General features: G+C 42.3%; 2 pseudogenes; both read right to left on the bottom strand.

Annotated features, from left to right (window-relative positions):
• Nucleotides 1–9,235: 9,235 nt before the first annotated feature.
• Nucleotides 9,236–10,297, bottom strand: LOC102404913 (annotated as a pseudogene).
• A 206-nt stretch (nucleotides 10,298–10,503) lies between these two features.
• LOC123465073 lies at nucleotides 10,504–19,294 on the bottom strand (annotated as a pseudogene).
• Nucleotides 19,295–19,854: the final 560 nt, after the last annotated feature.

Here is a 19,854-nt window from a genome sequence, read left to right as displayed (position 1 = left end):
ACAACGACTGAATCTGAGTGCCCTGGAGCCCTTGCTCAGCAACAAGAGGAACTACCACAATGAGAAGCCTACCCACTCCCAGTATTCTTGCCTGAAGAACTCCATGGACCGAAGAGCCTGGTGGGCTACTGTCCATGGGGTCACAAAGAATCAGACACAACTGAGCGACTAACACTTAAACATTTCTAAAACTGTCATTTTAAAGGCTGCTTAGAATTTCATGATATGGCTACTTAATGCACTGGTGAATAATCTACTGATGGACATGTAGTTTGTTTTGTTTATGTTATTTATTTGTTAAATGGTTATTTATGCAATATTTGTTCATTGCTCAATATCTAGCTTGTCCCGGATTGGGAATACAAAGCCTCTGTTCTTGTAGAGCTTACATTTCTGAGACTTAGGGATAAAGACAGACAAGGAAAACAATGAACACAAATAAATATGGTAGTTGGTGATTAAGTCCTACAATAAGCTATAATATCATAATAAAGCAGGATAAGAAGACAGTGGCAAGAAGTAATAGATGGTCTCTAAGATAGGACAACTTTCAAACAGGGAACTGAATGAGAGTATGGCATTGGCCCAGGGGAAATTTAGGTGACAAACCTTCCAGATTCAGTAAAACATGAGGCAGAGGGAATTCCCTGATGGTCCAGTGGTTAGGTTTGGGCACTTTCACTGTCAGAGCCTGGGTTCCAACCCTGGTCGAGGAACTAAGATCCTGCAAGCTATGTGTTGAGGCCAAAAGAAAAAAGAGAGAGAGAAGAGGCAGAAAAAGGAGTATGTGTAACATGCTGATACAATGTAAAGGAGAAAATCATTTTAAAACAATAAAACTTTTGTGTCTAAATCTTTACACATACATCTTGAGAAAATATTCCCAGGAGTATATTTGTAAGGTCAAAGATACACTCATTTTTTAATCAGAATTTTCTCAATATCTTATGCAAGGAAACTTTTTATTGAAATAGTTCTTTTAAAAACCCTCTATGTTATCATTACTTAGTGAAGTATTGAGGCTCTCTGAGAATTAGTGCACTCTCAAGAATCTGCCATGTATGTTTCTGTCATTTATATGTACAAACAGCCCTATCATTTGACATTATTCAACAGTTGTTGGTGATAAATGTCAGCACGCCGTGATTTGCCTGACAGCTATTTTGCATATGTTCCCTTCCAAACTAGACCCTCACTGCATCACCGTACATGACAGCACTGCACATTCTACAGATTCTGTAACTGCGTGACTGATGTTGTGTAACACTTGCTTTTTTATATTAAATTCTCACCCTAAGTGGTGAGAATGGTGACCATGTAGTATTTGGCTTCATCTCCTCATCATCCAGCATAAATACCTACCACACAGGAGATGCTCTATAGGTACTTTGCATGAAGGAATCAATAAAAACATCTTCCTCTGCAATGGCCTATATGGGAAAAGAATATACAAAAGGGTGGATATATGTAAATGTATAACTGATTCACTTTGCTGTACAGCTGAAACTAACACAACACAGTAAATCAACTAGACTCCAACAACAACAACAAAAGGCAAATATCTTCAATGATATTATACGTGAGATCAGATCAGATCAGATCAGTCACTCAGTCGTGTTCGACTCTTTGCGACCCCATGAATCGCAGCACGCCAGGCCTTCCTGTCCATCACCAACTCCCGGAGTTCACCCAGACTCACGTCCATCGAGTCAGTGATGCCATCCAACCATCTCATCCTCTGTCGTCCCTTTCTCCTCTTGCCCCCAATCCCTCCCAGAATCAGAGTCTTTTCCAATGAGTCAACTCTTCGCATGAGGTGGCCAAAGTACTGGAGTTTCAGCTTTAGCATCATTCCTTCCAAAGAAATCCCAGGGCTGATCTCCTTCAGAATGGACTGGCTGGATCTCCTTGCAGTCCAAGGGACTCTCAAGAGTCTTCTCCAACACCACAGTTCAAAAGCATCAATTCTTCAGCGCTCAGCCTTCTTCACAGTCCAACTCTCACATCCATACGTGACCACAGGAAAAACCATAGCCTTGACTAGATGAACCTTTGTTGGCAAAGTAATGTCTCTGCTTTTGAATATGCTATCTAGGTTGGTCATAACTTTCCTCAAGATAAGAACTAACTAATAGCCAAAGAATAATTAATTAATTTTAAATACTAATATTTCAGAATGTACCAACAATTGTCAGTCCCAGGAGGCTCTCTTTGTGACTTCTAGTGGCTCAGCAGTCACTCAAAGACTTCACACTTGACTCTTAAACAACAGGGGCTTAGGGCACCAACCCTCCTCACACAGTTGAAAATCCCTTATAATTTACCGTTAGCCATCAGTATACGTGGTTTGTATCTCAGGTTCCACATTTAAGGATTTAACCAGTAAGGGATCATTTGGTTCTGCACTATTTACTATTGGAAAAAAAAAAAAAAAACATGGATAAGTGACCAAGGTTCCTTATACACCCCCAGTCATCCCTAACCTCTGCATCCAGCTGACCACCCTGCTGTTCACCAGGGCCTGGTACTCTGTATGAGACTTTAAAGATGACTTCTTCTGTACTCCATGAGTCCCAGACTCATAAGGAAGTTTTGCTTTTCAGTGGCTGGACCCAAACATGTAACAAAAACAATACTGCTGGACAGTCCTGCCCTCAGAGGTTCAAAAAGTCCCCCCACCACCTTTGGAGAAACTTTAGCCAAAGACCTAAAAGATCTCCATCTGGAAGAGGGAACCCTCCTCCACTGTGCAGACAACATCCTGATCATCAGCCTGCCTAAGGAGGCTTCTGAACCATCTAGCCTCCTTAAAGGATATATGGTGTCCAAGAAAAAGGCTCAAATGGCACAAACTAGTGTGACCCACCCAGGATTCATTCTCATAGGTCAGAGAAACCCACCCAGGAAAAGAGAGAAGACATTTGCAGCCTCACCCCCTCCTAAAACTAGAAGACAGCTTAAGGGTTCCCCCTCCCCATGGCCAGGTTTTGCCATTCTGGATCCCTAACTACGGTCTATTAGTTATGCCTCTATATGCAAAGTTCAAAAGAAAGGATGATGATCGTTTTGAATGGAATTCACAATGCAAAGGGGCCTTTCAAGAACTGAAAAAGTAATTGCTTCAGGCCCCTGCCCTAGCCCTCCCAGATTTAGCTACACTCTTTGACCTTTACATTCAGGAGAGAAAAACAATCATCCTTGGGGTAGTAGTTCAAAAGCTGGGGCACTTTCCTGGGGTGGTTGTTTATTTCTCTAAACAATTAGATCCAGCCACCAAGGGATGGCCTCCTTGGCTTCAGGAAGTAGCTGCTATTACAACCTGCTCAAGGAGGCAGAAAAGTTAACATCTGGTCAGCCAATCACTATATGAACTCCGTTATGATTCAGGTTTTAAATAAAGCCCTACTGTATAGCACAGGGAATTTTGTTCAATGTTATGTAACAGCTCGGTTGGGAGAGGAGTTTGCAGGAGAATGGATACATGTATATGTATGGCTGAGTTCCTCTGCTGTCCATCTGAAACTATCACAACATTGTTAACTGGCTATACTTGAATGAAATAAAGTTTATTTCTGGAGTGGTACAATACACTTGCCATGCAGGTGATACATGTTCAATCCCTGGTCTAGGAAGATTCCACACACCAGGGGTAGCTACAGGCGGTACACCACAACTACTGAGCTGCAACTTCAGAAGCCCAAGCTCCCTAGACCCCACACCCTGCAACAAGAGAAGCCACCAGAGTGAGAAGCCTGTGCACTGCAACTAACGAAAAGCCCGTGCAGCAATGAAGACACAGCACAATAAATAAATACATTTTTAAAAATAATAAAATTTTTTTAAAGTTTCATCTAAAAAAAGATTCGGATTTTAGTAAGTTCTAAGGGAACAGAGTAGCTATCCCCCAGAAGGTTGATTCAAGTTCAGACTATGTTTTCAGACAATCCAGTGGCTACCATAAAAACCTGTCACACACTAAATCCTGCCACGATACCCACAGGGCTCCTAGAGCACAACTGTACAGAAACCATAGACACCATCTATTCTGCTTGCCCCGACCTAGGAAGTGAGCCTCTTCCAAACATGGAAGAGGAATGGCTCACAGATCAGAGAAGTTTTATGAAAGAGGGGAGAAGTCTGCAGGATACGTAACAACTTTCCAGACCCAAGTCACAGAAGCCAGAAGCCTACCCTCCAGGGACTTCTGCCCAATAGGCAGAGCTGACAACTCTCAAGGGTGATCCTTAGAGCTCAGGACTGGGAGGATCTGAAACATTTACACAGACTCCCGGGGTGTATTGGCCATCCTCCATGCCCAAGGGTCTATTTGGAAGGAAAGAGTTGTGGTTACTGCAGAGAATGAACAGTTGAAACATGGCTTAAGCATACTGAAACCCTTAGAACTAGTACAGCTTCCAAAAAGGTGGCAGTGACTCATGGTAGGGGTCACCAAACAGGGCGGCGGCAGCGGGGGGCAGAGCTGAGGGAAACAAGGCAGACTCAACTGCCAAATGGTGGCCTGAGAACCAGTAACTTGGCAACCACCCCTTATACCTCAAGGGCCAGATCCATCCAATTATCCCCCAGTCTACATAAGGAAGAATTAGACAATGTGGAAACAGGGCTTTATTAGAGGTCTAGGCAGCCATGGGTGGCTAGTTATTGAACATGGGCCAAACTTCTTTCCCTAAATCACAGCCTGTCAAGCCATCAGGGAACTCATTATGGGAGAGAAGCCCCATGTAATTGGTTGGTTGAGGTCACAGTAGCTCCTGGCAAGAGGAGTATAAATGAGATAGTTGAGACATGCTGCTCTTGTTAGTATGTGGGCCATGTATCTTAAATCGACCAGTGTCCTTGTCACCCAGGCCATATGGCTGATCACAGAAGCTAATTGTGTTCTATCAACGGGATGCCACAAAGGCCCACTGCAAAACCAGACCAAACTGGCTAGATCCAAGATAGAGGGAAAAGTAGGCTAAAGCTCGCTGCTTTTCTTGCCTTGGTTGATCTCTATGTTTCCACACCAGCCCCTGAGAGCTAAAGGACACTTGCCCAGATTCAGCTCTGTGTTTGTTTCAATAATACGAAGTGTTTGGCAGAGATGCTCTGCAGCTGTACTTTGAGAGAGAGAGATGTTTTGAGAGTTACACACTGGTCAACTGCCCCAAATCCGTTCTGACTTGACCTCAGGGATGCACTTGCACAGATGAAACCTGGAGGAGTCCAAAAGTTACCTTTGCTTCATTACCACACTAAGAACTCCACTCCAAGGGCAATCCATGACTTACCAACTAAATAACAACAGCAACCCACTCCAGTATTCTTGCCTAGGAAATCCCACAGACAGAGGAGCCTGGCGTACTACAGTCCATGTGGTCGCAAAGAGTCGGACATAACTTAGCAACTGAGCACAGCACAGAAGCACAATTTGTGGGAGGGCAAGGGGGCGGGAGGGACTGCCCAGGAACCAGCTGTTCCTGGAAATCTTTGTCCTTCGCCCCAGTTCCTGATGATGCACTTGCCTCTCACCCCGCTAAAGGGGAGCAGGTGTCTTTAGACATAAGCTCCCCTTCTCCATTCCCTGGCCATCCAAGAACAGATTGTCTCGCCAGCGCCAAACTCAGTTTTGGTTTTGGCAGTGGGAACCTGAGCAGGAAAGAACTCCCTGACCAATCCAGGGGTGCTTCAGTTCAGAGGGACCTCAAGAGTGGGGGGGGCTCACATCTAATTGGGTAACATCCTCTGTCTCCAAAAGATTAGATAAATTGCCGTCGTTCCGGGATTCAGTTAGGGCCAAGGTCAGGTAACAAACATAGCTCAAGATAGCCGGGGAGTTCACTTCTCCACCCGGGGTTACACCACCGCCCCAAAACCAGTAGGCAGCAGTTACAGAGGCTGGACCTGCGCCCTTCCATGCCCCTCTGCAACGAGTACAAAAGACAGAGGAGGGACTTGCCACTGGTGAAGCCCATTAATAATTCCCGAGAAATAAAAATAGAGGCTGGGTAATAAAGCCTAACCTTTTTTTTGTCTGTTTCCTTTGTGCTAGTTTCACTTGCTCACTGGCTGCCGCGTGCAGAGGTCTTGTACCCGACACTTTTGGACCGAAGTTCCAAGTGCAAGAATGCTGTACCCGACACTTGGGCTCCACATGCCCTGTGCAGAAGCGCTGCACACCGCACAGAGATTCAAGATGGTGGCGGCAGGCGGAGGGCAGAGACGCTGCTTGGGGCGCTGCACTCTACCAGGAGCATGAGCGGCATACCTGCGCCAGACCAGCAAGATCTCGTCCTCCTCCTGGCTCAGTCAGTTCAGTTGCTCAGTTCTGTCCAACTCTTTGCGACCCCACGTGTTATAGCAGGCCAGGCTTCCCTGTCCATCACCAACTCCGGAGCTTGCTCAAACTCATTTCCGTCAAGTCAGTGATGCCATCTAACTTGTTCCTCTGCGGTCCCCCTCCCCCTCCTTCCCTCAATCTTTCCCAGCATCAGGGTCTTTTCCAATGAGTCACTTCTTCGCATCAGGTGGCCAAAGTATTGGAGCTTCAGTTTCAGCAGCAGTCCTTCCAATGAATATTCAGGGTTGATTTCCTTTAGGATTGACTGATTTGATCTCCTTGCTATCCAAGGGACTTTCAAAAGTCTTTCCAACACCACAGTTCAAAAGCATCAATTCTTTAGCGTTCAGAGGGCAAGAGCTCACACCTCTCCATTTTTCAGATCAGAGAGTAAAACCTTCCTCTGCTTCTGGACCAAATTCAGTATCATTCTATTGGCTTGAACAACACTGGGCAGGAGGACCCTGCTGGGGCTTGTTAGCAATTTTGTTGATCAGTTTCTTGTTTACGGGTTGTCAGGTTCCCCCACTAGAACATGAGTCCCAGTTACCATGTCTCTCCTGCTCATTTCAGTGCCCCACACTATACCTGCCCTATACAGGCACTCAGTAAATATGAGAATAAAAATAAAACTAATGAGGGAATGCATGAGCACTCTTTGATTATAAACATCCCACGACAGACTAGTTTCCAAGTATGACCTACAATATGTAACTCAAACAACATTCCTGGCACATAGGAAGAAGCATGCCCCAGGAATTGCCTGGCAGTCATGTGGTTAGGACTCCACACTTTCACTGCTGAGGGCCTGGGTTCAATCTCTGGTCAGGGAACTAAGATCCCGAAAGCTAAGCAGGGTGGTCAAAAAAAAAAAAAAAAAAAAAAAAAGCATGCTCTAAAGAAGTTCTTAATCCCTAAACTAGAGTTATCACACATCTGAGCACACATTCAATACACTAAGAATGAATGATACAGAATATGTGACGATTGCTTTTAATCTTTTATGCAAAGATAAAGAATAATATACACAACTACTTTCTTCCTTTTGAAATATCACAATTCATCATTCTAATCAGGGCAGGTGTGCACCAAGGCCCGCTGGCAATGTGTTTACAATTTCTTTATCCACCTCTTCTTTGCTGTATTGCCATCCACTTGCTAACTACACAGTCCTCAGTATCATATTTAGGAATCTAATTCTGGTAAAAAGTAGAAATTTCCTTTTTCTTTAGCAATTATGGCAAAGTTCCTGGTGCTTTGAGTGACTATTAGCATTGTAACTAGCCACATAGATGTCCCTTTTATTCAAGGTATTCAGTGTCATTTGAAATAATTATTTTGTCTCTCTAATAACATGCCAGCTACATGACAAAAGAAATCTGGTCATAATTGTTCTCCTTATATTCCTCTCCCTGCACCATCCCCAGTGCATAGAACAGTAGTACTGAACTCAACCTTGCTGCTGCTGCTGCTGCTAAGTCACTTCAGTCTCACAGTCCGACCCTGTGAGACCCCATAGATGGCAGCCTACCAGGCTCCCCTGTCCCTGGATTCTCCAGGCAAGAACACTGGAGTGGGTTGCCATTTCCTTCTCCAGTGCATGAAAGTGAAAAGTGAAAGTGAAGTCGCTCAGTTGTGTCCAACTCTTAGCGGCACCATGGACTGCAGCCCACCAGGCTCCTCCATCCATGGGATTTTCCAGGCAAGAGTACTGGAGTGGGTTGCCATTGCCTTCTCTACCCTGGAACTTAACAAATTTTTGGATGAAAGAACAAATCATTGAATGAATGAACCAATGAACTGTGTCTCAGTGTTGGGTATGGATTTCATGAGTAAGATGTCTTTCTACTCTTCTGTTTCATCAGCTTCAGCTGTACTGGGTTACTGATGTTAACACAGGCAGAGTATAGAACCTAGCTTCAGTCAGTGATCATCATTTCTATAATAAAGCCAATGATGGGTTTATAATAAAGCAAATTGAATGATGTTAACTTTGTGTCCCACATTCCCCATTTGTGAACTCAAGGAAGCAGATGCTGTCTTTGCTCTGACACCATCGGCAGCTCCTTATATTACCAAGGACTGCTTCTCTGCCTGAAGGTGCTTTTGGAATATGGTAACATGACAGTGCCTGGGAACTAATGCCCCAAAAGATGATCGATAAAATCTCCATCTTCTCTGTCCTTCAGCAGAACACTTCTGATTATACAGGATTTCCAGGGGCATTTGGAGCCCTGGTTGCCCATGGCAGACACCACTAATTCATAAAAATTCATTTGGTTTTCCTTCCTTCCTTGTTCCATTTCTCCACTCCCTCAGAGAAGACAGAGTGCCTGCCTGCCTGCTAAGTCACTTCAGCTGTGTCCAGCTCTTTGCAACCCTGTGGCCCGTAGCCCACTGGGCTCCTCTGTCCATGGGATTCTCCAGGCAAGAATACTAGAGTGGGTTGCCAGGCCCTCCTCTAGGGGATCTTCCTGACCCAGGGATTGAACATGTGTCTCTTACGTCTTCTACAAAGGCAGGTGGATTCTTTACCTCTAGCGCCACCTGGGAAGCCCTAGAAGACAGAGTATCTGAGATAATTTTCATGGGATTGACTACAAATCCCAGTCCCCAGGTCTCCTTTCGGGATGATACCAGGGAAGACATTGGGGAATCATGTATCTATTGTGTAAAGTTGTTGAAAGGATTCATTGAGTTAATACAACCAAAGTGATTAGAAGAGCACCTGCTATACAGTCTGAGGTCCATAAATTTAAGAGTTGGTATCTAGTATTATTTGTCTCCTCTGACCTACTAATCTTGGTTCTCTATTTAGGTCCACAATTTTCCTCTTCATAGCTGTCTCAATCCCCAATCAATCTCTGAAATTTCTAGATGAAGTTCATCTACTTCCTTTGAACCCACTTTTTTTTAATGACTCTATGCATTAGCTTACATTAATGCAGCAGAGGGGACCAAAGCTTACAAGTACTGCCCACATTTCACAAGATACACTGCAGGAAAAAAAAAAAAAAGACTAAGAATGATCAATAATATCCTAGGGTGTTGGTGGACACCTTCCTAGTGGAGGTGGACCTCTGATTCCTGGTGGAGGGTCTCATTCCAACAGAGGCAAGCTTATTGGCATCCCTCGAGTATGGGAAGCCTAACTGGTGGGCCTGTGGGTGGTCTCATACCATGTGGCATGCTAAGTTGCTTTAGTCATGTCCGATTCTTTGCAACCCCCAAGGACTGCTGCCCACCAGGCTCCTCTGTCCATTGGATTCTCCAGGCAAAAATACTGGAATAGGTTGCCATTTCCTTCTCCAGGGTATCTTCCTGACCCAGGGGTCAAACCCGTGTCTCTTATGTCCCCTGCTCTGGCAGGCAGATTCTTCACCACCCATACCAGGTGGAGAAGCCATAATTCCTGGAAGTGGGATTGCTCGACCAACAGGGGTGGGTGTAGCCCCCTTTCCTGGTGGATACTGAGTGGGGGGTCCAGTAACGCTGGCAGTGGCAACAGCAGCTACAATACCTCTTCCTTGTGGGGTCATGACTTGTTGGGACGGCTCCCCCGGCCCCATGGACAGGGCCTGTTAATCCAGCAAGAGTCTGGGGAATTGGAACACCAGCTAGAACACCTCTGCCAGCGGCTCTACCAACCCCCAGCATCACCAGTAAATGGTACCTGAGAAATGCCAGTGGTACCTGAGAAATTTACAGGGTGGTCCCTCCACAGACATGGAAACCAAGTTCTCCAGGGCAGCCACACCAGACCCCAAACTTGCTTTTCTTCATACTCTGAATGCTTTGAATTCTTTGCCTTGATCTTCCTGAATTCATCGCAGTCACAGAGGATCAAGTTCACCTACTTGCCAAAACCCTTAAAAGGGCCATTGAAGATCCAACCATCCTGCTGGACACATCTCACCTGTGGTCAATGTGCTGCAGCATTTTGCACCTCTTTCCCATAGTCACGATTGCTGTTCCACCAACTTCGATGTCCACAGGAAAGTTTCGGAATCCTTAAGACCTAAGGAAGCCTACAGATTAAGGTATGATGCAGGTTCTCCACCAAACACTGCAAGTTGGGGCAGAAGCTTCCAATAGTAGAAGAAGCCTCTTTGTTTTGATCTGTTTCCTGTTGGTATCAGCTACCTGGGTACTCTGATACTGCTTTAATGACCTCTTGGTGTCTCAGCTAAGAAGACCTGTCTCAGTTCTGCCTGGAAATCTACCACAGGTACTTGCTCCTACTCGGTGACTGCCTCCGGTACAGGTGACACCCACCGCTGGTTGTTCAGTGAGGCTGCCCTCCATTTGACTTGGGTGTCCTACCTCAGGCACGGCACTGTTCCGTAGTCCTCCTCAAGTGTAGACCGTCCCTGGCCTGCTCTGTCGCACCGCGGGCCACTCCTCAAAACAGAACAGAACAGGTCAGGCATCTCCAGGGACCACTCCCCTCCATGCTGCTCTTTGCCACGGGCGCACCAACTAATCACGCCGGCCCGTCTGCGCATGCGCAGCAAGCCCCCGACCCCACTTTTGATAGCTGCCTTTCAACTTGCCTTTCTCTAGGTCATCCCCAACAGCCTCAGAGATAGGAACATGAAACTCGGCAGATCTGACTTAAAAGGCTTACATCAGTGCTGAAAAATGGCTGAGGAGAGTCAGATTTTTATGTTTGGCCTTTTCTGTTCCACTAGAGAGATAATATTGCTCAAGCAATTGCTAGGTGAGCATTTAAGACATTCTTGTCGCTAAGAGTCGGACACGACTGAGCGACTTCACTTTCACTTTTCACTTTCATGCATTGGAGAAGGAAATGGCAACCCACTCCAGTATTCTTGCCTGGCGAATCCCAGGGACGGGGGAGCCTGGTGAGCTGCCGTCTATGGGGTCGCACAGAGTCGGACACGACTGAAGCGACTTAGCAGCAGCAGCAGCAGTGGATCTAACAGGCTTTCCAGGGGGTGCAATGGTAAAGAACCTGCCTGCCAATGCTGGAGAAACAGACGCAGGTTCGATCCCTGGATTTGGAAGATCCCCTGGAGAGGGCATGGCAACCTACTCCAGTATTCTTCCTTGGACAATCCCATGAACAGAGGAGCCTGGTGGCCTACAACCCATAGGGTCACCAAGAGTCAGCATGACTGAGCACACACGCGCGCACACACACACACACACACACACACACACCTCTAGTTAAATGTCATGGTAAATATTTTACCTTTATTTATTGATAAAATAATTTGGTCAAATTGTCCAATGGAGCCAGGATTAAAATTCAGAATTTTCTTACCTCAAATCTCACTCTCAAGCCACCACCATATTGCAGGTCTAACTGACCTAGTATACTTGTTGGAAATCTCATTCTCCTTTCTCCCTGGTGTCAGAGCTCTGAGTTTTTTGAGTTAATTTTTAGCTAATATTTATTCTAGAACAATTCCAGAAAGTTTGACTTTACAGAAGCAGTTGTGTCAATTCCCTTAATGTGTTATGAGTTATGACTCTGCTATATAAAAACTCTCAAATGTAGTCAGGTAGTCACCTTTTTGATATTTATTTTATCCTTTTTCCCAGTGACTAAAGGCTATGAAACACTATGAATATGCAATAAATACATCTTAGTGGATTGGTTTGAAAATTATAAAACAGTAAATTCCCTTTTGCATGTGACTATTTCTACAACAACCAGATAGTCTGTATTTAACCTAACTGCCCCTAAAACATTTCTACACTGTTGGTGGGAATGTAAGTTGGTGTAGCCACTGTGGAAAACAATATAGAGGTTCCTCAGAAAACTAAAAACAGAACTACCATATGATCCAGCAATCCCACTCCTGGACATATAGCCAAACAAAACTATCGTTTAAAAAAATACATGCACTCATATGCTCATAGCAGCACTATTTACAAGAGTCCAGATGTGGAAACAACCTAAATGTCCATCAACAGATGAATGGATAAAGATGTGGTATGTGTATAGCAATGGAATATTACTCAGCCATAAGAAAGAACGAAGCAGTACCATTTCTGGCAACATGAATATGACTAAAATTATCACACTAAGTGAAGCAAGTCAGAAAGAGAAAGACAAATACCATAGGATATTACTTATATGTATATTCTATGAAACAGAAACAGGCTCACAGAGAAGATTTGTGATTTGCAAGGGAAAGGTAGGAAGGGAGAGAAAGGGACTGGGAGTTTGGGGTTAGTAGATGCCAACTACTAAGTTCAGAAAGGATAAACAAGGTCCTACTGTATAGCACAGGGAACTATAACCAATCTCCTGGGATAAACCATAATGGAAAAGAACATCAAAAAGGAATGCATATAACTGAGTCACTTTGCTGCACAGCAGAAAGTAGCACAACATTGTAAATCAACTATACTTAAGTAAAAAAAAAATTAAAAATAAGAATAAAAGTAAACTAGCTGCCCCAATGGCAACCCACTCCAGTATTCTTGCCTGGAGAATCCCAGGGACAGAGGAGCCTAGTGGGCTGCTGTCTATAGGGTCACACAGAGTCGGACACAACTGAAGCGACTTAGCAGCAGCAGCAGCTGCCCCAAAGGGGCTTCCCCATTGGCTCAGGGATAAAGAATCTGCCTGCAAGGGCAGAAGCTGTAGGAGACCCAGGAGATGCAGGTTTGATCCCTGGGTTGGGAAGATCCCCTGGAGGAAGGTATGGCAACTCACTCAAGTGTTCTCACCTGCAGAATCCCATGGACAGAGAAGCCTGGCAGGCTACAGTCCATACGATTGCAAAGAATCAGACACAACTGAAGTGGCTTTGTATGCACACAGCTGCCCCAAAATGTATAACCAAAATTATAGATTTTAAAATACCTTTGGGATGAATTAATTTGATATAATTGCAATATATAATAATGAGGATGACTTCTCTTTTTCAGTTATATTAAATTACTGTAAAATATAATTAAGATAAAATTTACCCTCTAACCACTGTGAAGTCATACAATTCAGTAGTGTTAAGTATCATTTCAGTTCAGTTCACTTCAGTCACTCAGTCGTGTCCGACACTTTGCGACCCCATGAATCTCAGCACGCCAGGCCTCCCTGTCCATCAGCAACTTTCGAAGTTTACCCAAACTCATGTCCATTGAGTTGGTGATGCCATCCAACCATCTCATCCTCTGTCCTCCCCTTCTCCTCCTAACCCCAATCCCTCCCAGCATCAGGGTCTTTTCCAATGAGTCAACTCTTCACATCACGCGGCCAAAGTATTGGAGTTTCAGCTTCAACATCAGTCCTTCCAATGAACACTCAGGACTGACCTCCTTTAGGATGGACTGGTTGGATCCCCTTGCAGTCCAAGGAACTCTCAAGAGTCTTCTCCAATACCACAGTTCAAAAGCATCAATTTTTCACCACTCAGCTTTCTTCATAGTCCAACCCTCACATCCATACATGACTACTGGAAAAACCATAGCCTTGACTAGACAGACCTTTGTTGACAAAGTAATGTCTCTGCTTTTGAATATGCTATCTAGGTTGGTCATAACTTTCCTTCCAAGGAGTAAGCGTCTTTTAATTTCATGGCTGCAGTCACCATCTGCAGTGATTTTGGAGCCCAGAAAAATAAAGTCTGACACTGTTTCCCCATCTATTTGCCATGAAGTGATGGGACCAGATGCCATGATCTTCGTTTCCTGAATGTTGAGCTTTAAGCCAATTTTTTACTCTCCTCTTTCACTTTCATCAAGAGGATTTTTAGTTCTTTGCTTTCTGCCATAACGGTGGTTTCATCGGCATATCTGAGGTTATTGATATTTCTCCTGGCAATCTTGATTCCAGCTGTGCTTCTTCCAGCCCAGTGTTTCTCATGATGTATTCTGCATATAAGTTAAATAAGCAGGGTGACAATATACAGCCTTGACATACTCCTATAAGTATACTCACATCTTTGTACAACCAGTCTCAAAAATTCTTTTCATCTTGCAAAACTGAAATGCTACACCCATTAAATAACTCATTTCCCCTCCCTTTGAGTCACTAGCAACCAACTAACCTTCTATTTTCTTTCTCTATGAATTTTTACTACTCTAGGTACTTCATGTAAGTGGAATCATACAGCATTTGCCTTTTTGCATCTTGCTTATTTCACTTAGCCGAATGTCCTTAAGGTTCATCCATGTTGTAGCAAGCATTAGAATTTCCCTCCTTTTTAAGACTCCATTGTATGTATATACCACAGTTTGTTTATCCATTCATCCAACATTTGGATTGCTTCAATCTTTTGGCAATTATGAATTATGCTGCTATGAAAATGGTTGTGCAAACATTCCTTTGAGACTCTGTTTTCAATTCTGTTAGATATACACACATAAGTGGCATTGCTGAGTCATATAAGAATTACATGCTTAATTTGGGGGGAACTGTTATACAGTTTCCATGGCAGCTGCACCATTTTATATTTCTACAGTGCACAAAGGTCCCAATTTCTCTACAAGGTGATTCCACTTTTCCTACTGTCTCAATGTCACCACATCTTGGTTCCCATCTTCTTTTATGCTTCCTTATTAATTGTAAAAACCCTATTTTACACATTTTTATTTACCTTTGAACAATTTTTTAAAACTAATATTCACTCACTGAGTGCCTACTTTTCATGCTGGGAATTTTTTTTTTAATGAGTAAGCACTAGCCCCTCAGCTCTAGAACCTCTCTAACTAGTATAAAACATATAAAAATACTCCAAAATTATAATGTGATATGAAATATAATCATATAATGTATGTCACCTGATATACATGTGTAAAAGGAATTCCCAGATGACTCAGTGGTTAAAAAAAAAAAAAATCCGCCTACCAATATAGGAGACACAGGTTCAATCCCTGGGTCAGGAAGATCCCCTGGAGAAGAAAATGGCTACCCATTCCAGTATTCTTGCCTGGAAAACCCCATGGACAGAGGATACTGGTGGGCTACAGTCTATGAGGTTGCAAAAGAGTCAGACACAACTTAGCAACTAAACAACATATCAAAAAAAAAAACCTGTAAGAATGTTAGCTGATGTTTTGAAGAAAAGACAGCATTATGATTGGATATAGACTGCTGAGAAGGAGTTTCAAGTTGAAAGAGCGTAAAAGAAAATTTCATTATAAACCGGCAATTTTATGATACATATTATATACAAAGGCAGATGCGTTTGAGAGATTGGGACCAGGTTGGTCCCCAAAAATATTAAATGTCATGAAAAATTCTTGTTTATGTTTATATCATATAATTAAAATTCCATTCATGAAAATATAAAATGAAAGGAGTATAGACTCCACTCCCCCTAGATTAGCTACCTCTTGTAAACCAAGCTCAGCCCAGACCCAGGCATACAAAGTTTAATGATGTTGTCAGACCATTGCAATTTAGCCCAGTCCTCTGGGACTGTGATGGGTCAAAAAGTAGACATCCCATGGTCAATCTGATTTAGAGTACTTTAAAAAACCTACGAACCATGCCTCCATTAATTTGAACATGTCATAGAACCACTGTTAGCCTAAGTAAGGGCCTCCCTATATGGGGCATTTTCCAGTGGTCATGTATGGATGTGAGGGTTGGACTAAAAAGAAAGCTGAGCACAGAAGAATTGATGCTTTTGAACTGTGGTGTTGGAGAAGACTCTTGAGAGTCCCTTGGACTGCAAGGAGATCTAACCAGTCCATTCTAAAGGAGATCAGCCCTGGGTGTTCATTGGAGGGCCTGATGTTGAAGCTGAAACTCCAATACTTTGGCCACCTGATGAGAAGAGCTGACTCATTTGAAAAGACCCTGATGCTGGGAAAGATTGAGGGCAGGAGGAGAAGGGGACGACAGAGGATGAGATGGTTGGATGGCATCACTGACACAATGGACATGGGTTTGGGTGGACTCCGGGAGTTGGTGATGGACAGGGAGGCCTCGCGTGCTGAGGTTCATGGAGTCGCAAAGACTCGGACATGACTGAGTGACTGAACTGAGCTGAACTGATAGACATTCCTGAAAGAGAATTTTCATCAAACTTGCATGGTTAAAATGAATCACAGAAAAGTGATACAGATTCCAAGGACATCTGAATATACAGTTCCATCAAATTATAAACCCACACAGATGTATATGTCATATATATATGGCAGGTAGAGTTATATGTATATAAATATATGGGGGATATACATCTTTCAAAATTATTACCAAGACTATATATGTGTGTGTATATATATCCTAAAGAAAGAATGCATACCATAGAATAGAGGATGCATGCATATATGCTAAGTCACTTTAGTCATGTCCAGCTCTTTGCAGTCTCATGGACTGTAGCCTGCTAGGCTCCTCTGTCCATAAGATTCTCCAGGCAAGAATAGTGGAGTGGGTTGCCATGCCCTTCTCCAAGAATAGAGGATAAGTAGATATTATTGGCAGGTATGTATATTCATAGAGTGGATCAGTGGATCTTTGGGGAAAAGTCATTACTTCTTGCATTTATAAGTCAAGTTCACTGACTGATGTTTTGGGGAAATTCAATTTTAAAAGAAAATACACTTTGCACATAAAAAGCTAACTATTAATGTAGTAGTAAATCATAGATCACAGTTAGTTAGCATTAGCAAGATAGCAGAAAAGGGTACTTTTCAGATGCACAAAGTAAGAAATTTACTACCAAAATAATGTTACCACGTGTCTGATTATTTTTACCCATGGAAAGAAAGTATGATACACAAGTCTTTCATTAATGCTTAGGTGCATATGGACTCACCTTATTTTCTCTATCCCTGGAGCCAACACTTGTGTAATTATTTGATATATATAATTTTTTTATCAAAAGCATTGGTGCACATCAGTGAGAACTTTCAACCACCTTGAAAATGACTTTTAGAATATTTCATTAGCAGACTGTCTTTCAGAGCCTGAGTTGACATTCATGTTTCTTCATACCAGTCTTTCATCCATAAAACCCTTTGTTCTGCTGAACAGTTTTCAGACAATGTAGGCAATCAAAAAAAAAAGGAAAAGGAAAAGAAAGAAAGAAAGCATCCATTCCAGCATTTGATCAGTCTTATTCAAATCTCATCTATTAATAATCTTTCGAAACCTAAGAATTTTATTTCCCTTCTTTCAGTATCATATTTTTAAAAAAGCCTCCCAAGTTTAATGAAATGGGAGTTTGATATGTCATAGGAATGAGGCACAATTCATGGTTATATTTTATCCACTTTTGTCACTTTCAATAAAGTATATGGGAAATAACTGCTGTGTTCATTAGAAGATTTATTTTTAATTACAGAAGATTGAATTTTCAGCACTCAAACAACTGGGGGAAAAAAAACACTCAATTACTTAAATAGCATTTTATACACAGCAAAAAAATAATATGTTCAAAATTAAATAATTCAGTCAGATATTTTTCAGTTGTTTAATAAAAACAAAATATTAAGTGATTATTTTGAGAAGCAACATGTTTCTAACTTGTCCTATAAAATGGGTGTGTTTTGGAACCACAAAGACTCAGGACCACGTAAAACATGGATAACCACTGTGTCTAGTCTCCACAATGCAAGAATCACATTGACTCCCCCAACCATTCCAATATTTATGTGCAAAATATATATCATTTCAGCTGAGGTACTTAGGAAGCTTAAAAATGGAGCTATTCCTAAACAAGCAAAATTTTACCATATCTTGGCATGTTAAAGCACATAATCTGTGAAATATGCACATTTCAAAGCAGAAAATCCTGCTTTTCCTGTGCAACTATGCCTACTAATCCCACTACCATAATTTAAACAACCATTTGGAGCATTTAGTCATAAGGGTTAAACACAAACCATTAAAAACAAAGAAACACTAAGTTCAGCTTGATTTACTATCCTTTGTAGATTATGCTTCAGCCTGTTGTATAAAGGGCCCTTTAGGGGCCAAACTGGAATTTGCCAGATTCTTTCTCACAATAGAGATTTTAATTTCATCTTTTGTTCTATACTTTAGAATTTCCAAGTTTCATTATGTTTTATTATTTTGTTGTTCAGGCTAATTTGCTTTTATCATACTTCATAATATTATGGTTTGAGAATGAAATAAAAAGTAAAATTTGGTTTAAAATTATGTATCTTAGAAGAGAGAAATGGGAATTGTCAAAAAGAAATTAAAGAGTTATAGAAAAAGCAAGATTCTTTTTTATACTTTTCTTTCCAAAAATGTTACTAAGAATTTCTAAATATGTCAAAATACTTCTTAAACAAGAGAACCATATTTAAAATACTCATGAGTACCTAAAAGCAACTTTCAACCCCCTTCAGCCAGTTAGACAGGAAATACTTCTGTCAGTCTTAGAACTCAGACATTGTAATATCAGGATGGAAATGGAACCAGTTAAGACTGGAGAAAAACTACTTTCTAAGAAAGCTTTCCAAAGAAGCTTCATGGAGAGAAAAGAGTTTAGCGATAAACTTAAACTCACTTGAGAGATATTCCAGCATTTGTGCAAAGCTGATAAGGCTTCTCAAACAAGAACTGAACTTTGTCTGGATATAAGGGGTTAAAACTCATTTAAGGAAGACTACTCATGGGAGGAACAAATGGAGCGATAAACTGAGATGTATAATGTATACTGAAGAGGGATGGGACCATACTGAAGAGCTAAATAGAACACAATAGCTGACTGTGTTCATGCATTTGGATTATGCCTTTGGGATGTTTTTAGGGTTTTGGACATTTGAACATTTTGTATTCAAAATTTTCGCCAAGCACCTGCTGTGTTTCAAGCACTTCATTAGGCACTGAAGTTATACAGATGATGGTAAGACCTACAGTTTTGCAACTTGACAACGGTGAGAAAGAGATACACATACAGTAGAAACCATACTTGGAATTTTTAATTTTGACCTTTCCCAGACTAGCAATCTGCAGTACAATACTCTCCTGATGCTGGGCAGAGGCAGCGAGCGGCAGCTCCCCGTCAGCCACGCCATGACCGGAGTAAACAATGGATAACACCGACAACCATCATGTACCTAGACAACCATTCTGTTTTCACTTACAGTACAGAATTCAATAAATTACATGAGTCATTCAATAATTATAAAACAGGATTTGTGTTAGACAGTTTTGTCCAATTGGAGGCTAATGTAAGTGTTTGGTGGGTTAAGTGTATTAAATTCTTGGCTTAACGGTGGGTTTATCCGGACATAACCTCACTGTAAGCCGAGGAAGATCTGTAATGACATCTCTCTCCAGGGGGGAGAGAGCATGTTGGAGAGCTCACATGCATATAAATGAACTTAGCTACAAATCAGAAGTGGACTCACAGACTTAGAGAACGAACTTATGGTTGCCAGAGCGGGGAGAATGTGGGGAAGAGATAGGGAGTTTGGGATCAACATGTACACACTGCTATGTTTACAATGGATAATCAACAAGGGCTTACTGTACAGCACAGGGAACTCTGCTCAATGTTATATGGCAGCCTGGGTGGGAGGGGAGATGGGAAAATGGATACACATATAGGCATGGATGAGTCCCTCTGCTGTGC

The sequence above is a fragment of the Bubalus bubalis genome, chromosome 18 (assembly GCF_019923935.1).
Source record: "Bubalus bubalis isolate 160015118507 breed Murrah chromosome 18, NDDB_SH_1, whole genome shotgun sequence".
Taxonomy (NCBI): Eukaryota; Metazoa; Chordata; class Mammalia; order Artiodactyla; family Bovidae; genus Bubalus; species Bubalus bubalis.
This window is presented reverse-complemented; position numbering and strand designations above follow the sequence as displayed.